This window comes from Solenopsis invicta, chromosome 4 (assembly GCF_016802725.1).
Source record: "Solenopsis invicta isolate M01_SB chromosome 4, UNIL_Sinv_3.0, whole genome shotgun sequence".
NCBI classification, from domain to species: Eukaryota; Metazoa; Arthropoda; class Insecta; order Hymenoptera; family Formicidae; genus Solenopsis; species Solenopsis invicta.
In genome coordinates this window covers 21421923-21434734 of record NC_052667.1, presented here as the reverse complement: position 1 = coordinate 21434734, position 12812 = coordinate 21421923, and the positions used below count along the sequence as shown (strand labels likewise).

The following is a 12812-nucleotide window of genomic DNA, read 5'->3' as shown; positions in this document are numbered from 1 at the left end:
AGAAAGCCTTTTGAACGCGGAAGAGGCAAGGTAGACGAAAGAGAAAAATAAGGTAGCTCGCTCTTCTTCGCTTCAGGAACTAGCCCAAGAGGTTTATTACGAACTCTCTCGTTTCACTCTTCTTTCCATCTTCTTTACTTACTTCTCTCTCTCTCTCTCTCTATCTATCTATCTATCTTGCTCTTCTCTTTTCTCTTCAACCCTTTACTTGTTCGTTTGCACGCTCTTTATTGCTCCTAGCTTTCACGTTGTGTATTTCAATGATGTCTAATGCACGCAGCGAACAAAGCTTCGCTTTTGGGAACTTGTCATAATGCTGCCAGTCGATTCACGAGAGATTTTGGGAATACAAGAGCACGAATGTATCACTGCATTACAGCATCTTCCTATTGAGACGCGATGCTTCTCCCTGTAAACGACGTAACGTCGACAGATCTAAATGTTTCTCGCGTAAATGGGAATAGAAAATTTAGCGAAAGATTTTCTCGTTACGGTTACCGTCAGAACGAAACGCTCCGTGTACTTTATCACTTCGTCCGAAATCTCCCGAAGTAACGATCCCATCGGTTTACGCGCAGATTCGCGGAGCCCGAAAAAGCTGGCGCGGGCACACTTCCAAGAAAAGAAACTGGCGCTTTCGCATGGCGAGCTCGAACTCCTCCGCGGAAGTAGTTTCGACTTTCGACAGTCACATAACTCGAAGTCTTCTCTAATGTAGAAAATAGATAAGGGACGGGTGGCACAGCGAGAGAGGTAACCGAACTTTAATAAACTATACGTATATCTATATGTGTGTGTATGTGTGTGTGTGTGTGTGTGTGTGTGTGTGTGTGTGTGTGTGTGTGTGTGTGTGTGTGTGTGTGTGTGTGTGTGTATATATCTATGTACGTACGGCTCACAGTATAGCTCGCCTCTTCGTGTCATTCTTTTTTCTCTACTTCGTGTTCCTCCGCCCTTCCTGGCTCGGTCCTTCGCCAGTGCGGTGACGTCTACACGAGCGGTAAATCAGTTTATCCTACTTGCTCCGGAAGCACCTACCGGCATTGTTCGGCAAACAGTAATTCATTACATTCTATGACTCTATGAGACGTGAATGCGTCCTCCTCGATAACTTTGGGAACGTCCCTCCGGTAGTGTCTTCGCGTCGAGTCTCCTTATCCCATTGCGCTACTCGAAAGGCCTGACGTTGCTGTATACGCGAGCCTCGTGAGAACTTTGTCGCGGAACTCGAAATGTGTTCCGTCGACGATGCGGCATCTCAATCATGACTCGCTTCTACATAAATTACTCCGATGTACGTTCCATCAGACAAACGAAGGAACGTCTTCACATTGATATTCTGGGTATTCTAAACTTTAATATATTATTCCGTTATAACGCTGTATAAATAATTATTTGTAATAATTAATCGATAAATGAGCAAGTAGTCTTATTCGCGCACATCTTATGTAAAATGATGTATACACACACACATCAACGTGTAACCTGTGTACTCACAACGTGCATTGAGCATCTTCCTCGTTTGACTCGATCGACCACTCTCTGTTCTTGATGCTCTAATCGTCTAAACTGCTAAAGGAGAAGGTATACTAAGGCCTATGGAGAGAGACGTTTGATGCACGCTGAATGCAAGCGCAAGGAATGCCATTTCTCCCACCTGTGTGTACTGCACGTAATGTAAATGACACATATTGCCCGAGGGAAAATTGTGGAAACAGCGAAGCGTCTCGCTACGAATGGGGAAGAAGCGAGGAGGAAGTACTGATAGCAGCTGGATGGTGAAAGCAAAGAGAATAATAACGAAGAGAAGATGGAGTAGTAGGAAAGTAAAGAGGAACGAAGAAGAGAGACTATCCTGGAATAGGTATTCATCGCCCTGCAGTAATTGGATCTCGCGCGGCCCTTCTTCTATCTCTGATAAGGATTTATTATTCAAATCAAATGTTTTGAGAAAGCTTCTTATTCATCGAGATCGTCGCACGGCGAACGCTTCAGCGGTTGCCAATCCTTTCTTCTGGAAGCCTCACACCCGCTACTCCTCGAGTGGCCGTGAATTTAATGAAGGGTAACCGGAGCGATCGCAAAAATGGAATAGTAATGCGTAAGATCGTGCGGCGAACTCGGTCGCTAAAGATTCTACTAATGGGCCAGTAAGATCGTGTTTCCAATGATCCCGTCTTTATGTACGCATACGGAGAACGAAGGAAAAACCTCGAGGAGCGCGCCGCAATGTAACAGCTATTTCTCGCCAGTCGCGGCCTTTAATCTCCAAAAAACTTTTCTACATCGGACAAAACGATCACGCGCGACAAACAGCCTGACAAATTTCATTTCGTCTTGGCGTGCACGGTCGTGGCGTGCGTGCGTGTGTATCAGCACTTTCCCAAAATAAAATGAAATTTGCAGTTGATGGTAATTCAATAACGAAACCATTACTCCGCTGCATAGTGCGCACATGGCCATACGCAGAAAGAGAAGAGTAAATGCGATAGAGGAAGGGAAAGAGAGCGATGCTGAAGGGGGCGGGAGGGGGAGAAAGGGTGGTCGTGCAAATGAAGAGGTAGGAGGGAGTGGCGCGGCGCGAGAGAAAGAGACGGAGATTGTGCGGGTGGTATAAAGCCAGCCAGGGAAAGGGTGAGAGATGGGACGAACCAGGGAAATGCGTTATCGTCTGCAGCCAGCTGACAAATCGAAGGTAATAGGGCCGAGCGGAATTCTGCCTGGCAGTACGAGCGAGAGCAGTGCATCTAGTAGGTACGCGCGGCTACATATGTACATATGTACCAGAACCGCGTACGTGACGCGCGCACTCCGGTATATGTACTACTCGCACCACCATCATTATGTGCATCGCGCGGATGTGACGCGTGCATGTGTCGGGGAGGCTCGCACCGCCGCGCCGCGCCGCTCCGCGCCGGCGTAACCCTGGGTAACGTGACGGAGAACCGAGTTACGGTCGTGACGCGGTCAAAAAACGCGCGAGAACTTTTCGCGCTCGGCGGCCTTTAATTAACACACCTCCAGTTTCTTTCGCCGAAACGTCTTTCCGCACCGCCGAGCTCGTCGAGATCTCGACGCGTTCTTGCCTCAGCGCGTCTTATCCACGGATCTACGGAAAAAGAGTGATGGCTATTCGTGCCTTTCCGCGCGAAACACGTAAGAATCATTAAGACGGTAGCGAAGATTGATATTTGCGATGCGAAATGGAAACAAGTTACCAATCGCGAATCTTGCACCGCGCAAGAATACAAATACGCAAATGTACGACTCGTATTGCTGACACATGCCATTTCCGTCTCCATTACAATCTGCATACGTGTCGCATGCCGGAGGGTAAATCACGATGCCCCAACGCATTGGAATATTAATGTCACGTTAAAACACGTAGTCAGATAGATTTTCACCCGGCTGATAGCGTTGTAGGAAGATCATTTTTCCCTTGGGGAGCAAATAAAGATTTAAGTATCTGTAAGTCCTGGAGGAAACTTTACGAATATTCAAGAGGAGCGAATGCCGCGTAAAATTTACAGACGGACAGAGGAAGATTCTAGGGACGAGTCCTCCATCTTAGAATAAGTTCCTTTTATACCTTCTTCTACGAGCAAACAAAGATTTACATGAGAACGAGAGAAGAGAGAGGGAGAGAGGAGAGACATTTTCTTCTTTCAATATGGCACTGTTTCGAATGCGGTTCGAACATGCGCTGAGAAAGGCGAAAGAGCACATTACTATCTATAATGATGATAAGAATATTTTTCACGTGTTCCTCCGTTATATACGAGACATTTTTTTGTCACTAAATCGTGTAAGAAAATAAACCGTAGACAATAAATTGTGATTAAGAGCTCATTGAATAAAAATGCGATTTTAATCCAAATTAATTTTGTCGAAGAATATAGCGTATATAATTATTTGTTATATGTGTAATAACAATGACGTTAAATCAAATTAGCGCTAAATATTTGGAATTTTATTAGTAATCCTCACATTTTTATCGCGCAAAATGAAACTAGAAACATTACTCTCGCATCGCAAAATCTGCATGACAATCTACTGGTGATTTCATTAATTCCGCATGCATAGCGCAAAGGAACTTGCCGGTGAATAGCCGGTAGCCAGTAGCGAATAAGCTAATTTAAAACCTCGTTTAAATACAAATAAGCGTAGCATACAACACGATCAATACGACGTAAATTTCAATGTTATTATCTACAATTTTGCGTATCTCCTTCCAGCTTTGGATATTTGAGTTTCAACGTGATATCTGATTAATCGAGCGATCGAAAGGTGTTAAATTCCTCCCCCGTGATAAACTCTCCAAGACAACGAGTGCCTCGTCATATTCCACCCTTAGCTACAGCACCAGTGGCAAGATATCGCAGCACGGAGCAGCGAATAACTGTTGCCCGTACGAGCGCGGCGACGCGGCATCGTGCCAGAAATCCGTGCTCCGGCACGACCCACGACCCCCGCATTTTCCAACCCGGGTTCTGGTATAGGCCGCGGCACTAGGCCGACGCAGGCCATCGCCAATGAGTGCATGTCTGGGGCGGAGCGTGGCCGTGCTCGAGCAGACGCGATTTCAACTTGTTACGTGCTACCGGGTAGAGACGGCAGCACTACTCGCGAAAAACTTGGGTCCGGCCGGCAGAGCCGTTTCCTTAGATCGCTCTCTCTTTCCTTGTGCTATTTTCCCTTCGTAACGCGAATCCTTCATTCCCCGTGCCAATTAGTCGCGTCGACGTTTGGGTCGAGTGAAGCCGAGCGAAAGGTACAATTGGCGAGATCTGTTCGTCATCGTGATTCTCAATTGAGAGAGAGAGAGAGAGAGAGAATCGTTGGGTTCATTATGGCACGACGTATCTTATCGCAACGTTCGATATTGTTGAACAGAGTAATATGCAATTAGATGCATTGGCACGGTACAGCCACGTGTCGATCGTATCGGTAAACGATAATACTCTATGTGCTTCTCTATTCCGTTCACGGTGCCACGTGTCTCGGATCGCACATTCTCACTCTCTCCTTTGTCTGCTCCTGGAAGACAAGTAGCACCGAGCGCGAAAGTGCATTCGTTGTCGTCGATGTTGTCGTCGTTGTCGTCGTCGTCGTCGTCCTCGTCGTCGTCGGTGGCGGCAGCGTCGTCGGCGAGTACAGACGTGACCTACTTGCGCTATTGACCTGTTGGCGACGCCTGATAGGCGAAGGGTTGAAAGAGGGAGGGCCGGGGACGGAAGAAGAGGGGTAGGTAGAGTCCAGGTGAAGGAGGTGGTGGAAGGTACTGCGGGGAAAGGATGGATTGGACGGGGAGGGTTGGGGGCGAGATGCACTTGACGCATCAGAACGCGAAGAGAGTGAGGGACTGCCGCATGCGGTCCCAGCGCGCGCAGCCTACCACCCGCTCTAACCACCCTTTCCTGTATATATCCTGCACTCAGGACGGTTTCAGGATTTCGCGTGTTGCACTCTCAAAGGTCTCATCCCATATCTCTCCCTCTCCCCTCTCTGGGCAAGCGGCTTCTTGCTATAGAGGGGAAAAAACGGAAATGCGACGTTCTCAATGTCGTCGCCTCTGTGTCGATCACCACAGACACGAATCTAATTAAAGGCATGTTTACGATGGAGAATTTTGAATTCGCAATCATCTTGAGAGCAATATAACGTTTTCTTTTCTAAAATATAGCTCTAATGCATTAATATAAGAGACATTCAAATCCCCTTTATTTCTCTCTAAATTTGTACATTGTACTCAGAAAATAAATGTGATAATAATATGATAATTTTGAGATATGCAAAATCTTAAATACGTTTTAACGATAAGCCACTTTGTAGAATGAAACTACTGTTGTTCAAGCGTACAGTATTGTACAAGAATCAACATTTGATTACCCCAAGCTACTATCATCTGCAAGTGACCCCAGCGTACAATCACGACAAATTAATTTCACTCAACGTCGCTAAATACACTGCGCAAAGTAATTAAATCTTGCACAGTGGTGTGTTATAACATGTGGTAGAGAATCCGTACAACGTTATGAAAGCACGTTTTAGTGAGGCGAGGAAGCGGGGCTGAGACAGTAAAGAAACTCGACGCGCTTTACGATGTGTATACTCTGCCGTAAACAGCAAGGCTAATGAACGCGGCACGAGTCACGGACATGCTTGCCGTCTAACTTGTTGTCTAACGCCTGTCTTATTGGCGTAAAGAAAAAATGGCATGCAATTCGACAATATCAGAGAGAGAGAGAGAGAGAAAGAGAGAGAGAGAGAGAGAGAGAGAGAGAGAGAGAAAGAGATCGTATCTTCGAACGTAACAGTAAAGTGAAACTATCACTTCTATTTCATTACCGCCATGTAGTAACTTTGAAAAAGTCGCACCGTAAAAAGAAAAAAAAAGCTGCGACACTTAAAATCCTCAAAGCGGCTAATAATTTAATGTCTATCGTAGGATCGGGGAGGCATCGCTCTCTCGGCGGAGAAGGAAATACTTCGGAAAAATCTCACATCACATCAGTTTCCAGAACGTGCCAGGACGCATCAGCTCCGTGGGATTTCGACGGCGAGTCACTTCCTTAACGTTGGACAAATGTGCCGAGACGTGCGAAGAAGAACGGTGGAGGGAGTTGATCCGGAGACCTGGTACGGAAGGGTAGTCACATCGGTTGGAGGGCTGAGGGGGCGGAAAAGAGGGAAGGGTAAGGGAGTAGGGGAGCACCGGAAGGTGGTCGATCGGCGGGAAGGGACGGACGGAGAAGAGAAACGGGATCTTCAGGAACGGCAGTGCCGGCGAGAAACGGGGTCGGGGGAGGAGTGCAGGACTTCTCAATGGAGTGAGGGATAAAAAGCAAATACGTTTCACTCACTCGCGTTTTCCGTTAGCAAATTCAATCTCGTCGGGAGTCCCTTTAACATTGTGCCCGTAATAGGGAGGATGAAGAGGGACTAAAGGAGAGGTTGAGGAGTGAGGAGTGAACCGACGGTGGGGGTGGGGGGAGGGGGCGAATAGGTGGATGAGCGCAGGGGAGGCAGGGGGGCAGGTGTCGCCTCTATAACGACTTTATCACACCCTCCGGATCCTCCTTCCGTCCTCAACCTTTTCCACCTTCCTAACCCAGCACACCTCAGCGGCGACTATTATCGACTTTGACTGAACCCGGAGTTGGTTCACCTTTAAGCTAGCCGACTGAAGCCGTCCGGGGTTTGTTTGAGCGGATAATGCAATATCCATCCTTTAGCTCGAGGGGCCAATAAAAGTGGCGAGTGGGTGGGTGAGGCGGGAGGAGGGATGCCGGGAACCGTTCGGGAATCCAAGGATTTTTAATTCCGAAAGCTGGCCTTTTTAATCCCAGGGAGTAATGCAAGTGTAGTGGACGATTCGTTCTCTATTCAACCCGCTGATTTCCGTTCGGCAGCATTTGTTATAGTCATGAATAACTAAATTGAATAATACTAGTTATTACGAACTTCAACAGTAATTGTGATATTAATGTTAATAATGTAATGAATTTAATTAAATTTCGATGCGTATGCATTGCGTTATTGTTATTATAATTACTATTTAGTAAATCATAAACATTGCGAATAGCAAAGAATTTTTTAATTGTAAATTAAACGCAACTTTATAGAATCATTTATAATAAAAAAAATTGTTTACATCACGCATTGTTAATCAAAATCTATAATAAGCAAATGCCAAAAGCGAGAGGCACAAAATTCCGATTGGTCAGATCGAGACGGGCTTCGGGCTCATTAAAACTTGCCTTATTAACATTTTCATGCGCAGATGCCTTACAGAGTGTTGAGAAGTTTATTTAAGTAAGTGAGCGAAGATTGTGCCGACCTGAATCTTGCCGACCTGAATCTTGGGGCTCGTTTTAGGGAGCGAACTTTTCGTGCACGGCGAATTTTACACGTAATAAAAGTACGTTTCATTTAAAGATTATTACAGAATTGTAGTAAACTACATCCAGTAATCAACATCAATTTCTCCTAAGGTGATTTCATTATTTCACGTCTTGTGATAGTAATAAGAATAAAAAAAAAACGACTAACAATAATATACCTAGAATAGTTTTTAGTTTATTAAGTTTTAACTAAAAAAAATTTAACAATTTAAATAGAGGAAAAATTATCTTTAGAATAAATGGAAAAATATAAAAAAAAAAAAACAATGTATCGAATGCTATTGGCACCGTGGATACCATCGGAATGATCCCCCAAAGCATTTGAAACTTCGACGAGCAGCGTGTCTCAACAGCAACGGTTAACGTTTCAGCATGGACATTAACACGGACATTTGGTGGACAAACGCGACCTGAGTCTAGCATGTTAAACAAGTACGTCCATTAATCAGAAACGAGTCACAAGTAACTTGACCCATGCGACGGCGATGCCATAGGGCGAGCTTCCGACAGTGAAGACTGAAACCGTCGTGTTTCCCATCTTTCCCTACACATCTTTCCGTCTCCTCCTCGTTGGGTCCATTTGTTATGTCTAGGTGACACTCAATTATGCCGCGCAAAAGGGTTGCGAGAAGCCCGAGAAAGGCGTCGGCTAACTAGCAAGGAAAGTTTCCCTAACAACGTAGTTTCGTGTTCAACTCGGCTCGCAACTCCAAAGGGAAGATGCGTCGAAGAGAGACCGCAGTTCGATGCCCCGCCACGAATCCGGTTCCGAATTCGAAACTAAGTTCGAAGACATACCTAACATATCGGTACGTCGTCTGTTTTACGTTCGAATGGAATGCGCTTACTCTTGATGGAAATGGTGATCTGCATTGAAAAAAAACAGTTTGGTAATAGCTCTACCAAATGTTGAGCCAATTAAATATTAGATATTAATATAAAAAATTAGATATTAATTTTGGCATAGCAGATTTATTATTATTATTATTATTAATGTAACAAAAAATAATTTTACATTTTTAAATATTTAGTATTACCAAATTTGCTTACCAAATATTTTCGAAGGCAAAATAATTTTTTATTATATTAATTTCTTTTTTTTCAGCTCTAAATAAATAAAAAAATTTTATTTTTATTCAAATTTTTTTATGCTCCAAATAAACTACGTGTCTTTACCATAAAGTAATATTTTATTGGATTTATACAAATTGATTCTTAATTCTCAAGAATTTTTGATCAAACAAGCAAGGCTAAAACAATATTTAGAAAAGCAAAAATTTACTTTAGCTCTGAGCATAATTCTGAAATTCAAAAAGTTTACTATTGAAATCGGAATCGGAAACGGGTTGTAAATATTGAAAATAAATGTAGTTACGCGCCTATTCGGTGTGGATCCTATATCCTGTAGCGAGAGGATAATCGTGGTATTTTTACACTTTGCAGGGAAGGACCACGGTCGATATTAAATTCCAGCCGGAATATTTACGTGCATAAAGCATCGCGTCCGGTATCATTTTGGAGTTGTTTCCAATTAATACGCGAAATGAAAGCGGTGCGCGAATGAAAGAGCCGAGTAGCGTGAAACAGCCGAGTCCGGCCGGGATGGAACGATATGAGCCAAAAGAAAGAAGGGAGACCGATAGAGATGGGTATGTCGAGTGGGCTGTGGAACGAGTATTTGCTCGCTCGCATTTAATATCGAAATCGGCCAATCATGCACGGATGTAACGAAATGCTTGAATTATTCGTGAGCGTGACGAGAGGGATAGAATACGGGAGATAACTAGAGGGGGATGGGCGAAGGGAATATGCGTAACGAGCGATAGAGACGGCGAACTATTTTTACCCAATATACGCGAAAATCATGGTTTACATTTGATCATGAACTCCTGCGTTGTAGACATGTTTTACAGTAAAGAGAGTTTATCGTTCGTCGAAATTGTTTCGTAGCAGAATAGAGGCTGATTACACTGAAATTCAGACGAGTAAAGATGATATTTCTTCAAAAAATGAAATAGTCTTTTCAGCAAGATTTAAGTTTTACTTAAAAATTCTAGCATTTGATTTTGTTTAAAAAAATGCATGAACGAAAAACGTACCATATTCCTAAAATATTATTTTTCCTTAAATTTTTCTGGATATATAATCGGATAACTTCTACGATAATATAATTCGCTTACAAAGTTTGAAGGTGGAATATAATATAAAAGGCGTGTTATTTCTAAAATGTTATATAACATGAATGGCAATATACGTGTCATAAAATATAATTTTCATGCATCTCATAACTTTTCGTTGGGGAAAAAGTCGCGTTTTTTTTTTATTAAATCGCTTATGCCTTCAATTAAAAGCTTGCAAAGGTGAATATAAGCTGTGGAATAATATTGAGAAGTACTTCTCCACTTTTTTTTTTACTAAATATTTACCCTTCAAGAAATATATGAAAGTGGAGTGTATAAGCGTACGTAAATACCGGAACGCGAATGTTTCAGAGAGGTTGTGTTACACGGAAAATAGCTCGGTAACGGTTTGACGAGAGCCACAGGGTACGGGAGCGTACGGGGAGGGCACTGCGCAGGATGGATGTAATTAAAGTGGTGACACGCTAGCCGTGGGGTATGTCTACCCCAATCCAAATCCCGCGCAACCCCCGGATCCTTGCCCCTCAAGATAATTCGGACACCGTGTAATCGATACGTCCTCTAGGCTGACGTACAGACAATTTCAAAACGGATAATTTGGGGGGAGTTCTCATCTCGTCTGGTTCGCCCTTCGAGATCGTAAAACCAGTTTTCCGGTTCACTGTCATGTCAAAAAGAAAATATCGACGACGAACGGATATATGCGCATATATCTGAGCGCGCTATCTCATATAATACCTCCCGCATAACCGATTGTAGTATAAGCTTGAGTTATATGAGCGTGATTTAGCACAATTCACGTAAAAAAAAAAAAAAAATGCATTTAACATGGCGCATTTTACATATTACTCGACACGGAATGTTTGCTCTTTTGAACAGAGCTATAATTCGTGCCGCATGTACAAGTTTATCGTTCATACGCGCACATCGCAGATCCATTCTATAGTACGCATCACTTGTGGAAAATGCACAAGCACGAGAGATGGAAACGGTAATATCTGCTCACACCCAAAACCTTGTTCTTAAATTAGCTTAAAAGTAATACATAAAAGTTAAATGCAAAATTGTATCTAAACGCTAGTATTATTAATTGCAAAATAGTAAAGGAATAATTACTTATATAACATGCGCCTATAAATAAAAATTTATCAGAAGAAAATATAAATTCATTCATGTATAATAATGATAATAAATTAATAATAAAAGTTAATGCATATAAAAGCTCAGAGATATATTATTTTTAAAGGCTATTCGAGTGTACAAATCCCTACTGCAGAAGCATATTCGTTTGCTTGTAACTAGGATAAACATGTCTTACATAACAATTCCTCGCACAGCAGCATCTCGCTAGAGTGATTAACGTAGTATTTAAGCCGATCACGGTGAAATCAATCGATTACTCGTGAATCTAGTGCATTTAGGACCATGAGGATTACGTCGTGATTATTGCTGAGCCATCTGTGGAAATGCTTTAATGCGCTTTATGCAAATTTCATGCATAGCCACCCCCAATATCCAAGATTATAAAAGAATTACTTACACATCAGGGACCGTTATATACAATATACATTGATGGATCTCATCGTTAAACTATTCTCATTAATTATATATTTAATAAGGACGCGATTATTAAATACAAATTAATAATTATAAATCAATTATGCATTATTATATTATATCAATTCAATCATTTGTGAAATTATATAGAGTTTTTCTCAATTTTTATTATTACACTGTAAATCCAAGTGTGTAAAATGCGTAGTCACTTTTTACGCATTTGCATTTTTTTATGCATTAAATTAAACTTACGCACGTAATTTTTGTACTTGTTAAACGCTTAGACGTGTATCAATGTCGAATCACACGTCTAAGCGTATAAAAAATTACACGTACACAAATGTGCGTAAGAAGTGATTACATAATTTCACACACAAAAATCTTGGACAGCGGTGATACAAAACAATCGACGAGACACACGACGCGAGTGCGTCACGAGTGATTCGTACCGCGCGAGTAAATAAACAAGCAAATGATAGGTTACCCTTCGCCGCGGTCGCACAGTTCGGCGCCGACCGACGCCGACCAAGCCTCTGCTGCTCGCTCCTTCCCTCGGAATCCTTCGCAACGCTGCTCCTCCATAGCACTCACACGCGCGCGTTTATTACCGAAGCCCAACAAATACAGAATCAATTGCGCAAGCCGTACGTAATTACTCCCGATTAAACGCGATTCGAGAGCGCTTCGCTGCGCCGCGTCTCCGTGGCGTTCCGCTGGCGGGAAAGAGCGTCGTTAGCGGATGACGTCACGTCGACAAGTTCACTCCACATTTATCGCCGCGACACGACGCGAGTCAAGCTAGAGTTAAGATGTCGAATCGACGCGATTAACTTTCACTTTCTATATGCGTAGTAGCGCGCGTTACAGCACGCGTCGAACACCTTTTGCATGCACGGAAGCCGTCTCGATCAGTCGTCTCGATTTCGACCTCTTAACTCTCGCTTAACTCTCGCACCGAGTCGCCGCGATAATCGAAGTGAGCTTGCCGGCGTGACGTCATCCGCTGTCGACGCTCTTTCCCGCCAACGGAACGCCACGGAGCGGACGCAGCGCAGCGAAGCACTCTCAAATCGCGTTTAATCGGGAATTAGGTGCAGCCTGCGCAATTGATTCTGCATTTGTTGCGTTTCGATAAGAAGCGCGCGCGTTTGAGTGCTACGGAGAAGCAGCGTTGCGAAGGATTTCGAGGGAAGAAACAGCAGAGGCTCGG

At 43.4% G+C, this 12812-nt stretch overlaps 1 protein-coding gene across 18 annotated transcripts in view; it reads right to left on the bottom strand.

Annotated features, from left to right (window-relative positions):
• The window catches only part of LOC105201456 (CUGBP Elav-like family member 4), a 574742-nt gene that overhangs the window by 322407 nt on the left and 239523 nt on the right, over positions 1 to 12812 (bottom strand). The gene's annotated exons all lie outside the window — the stretch shown is intronic.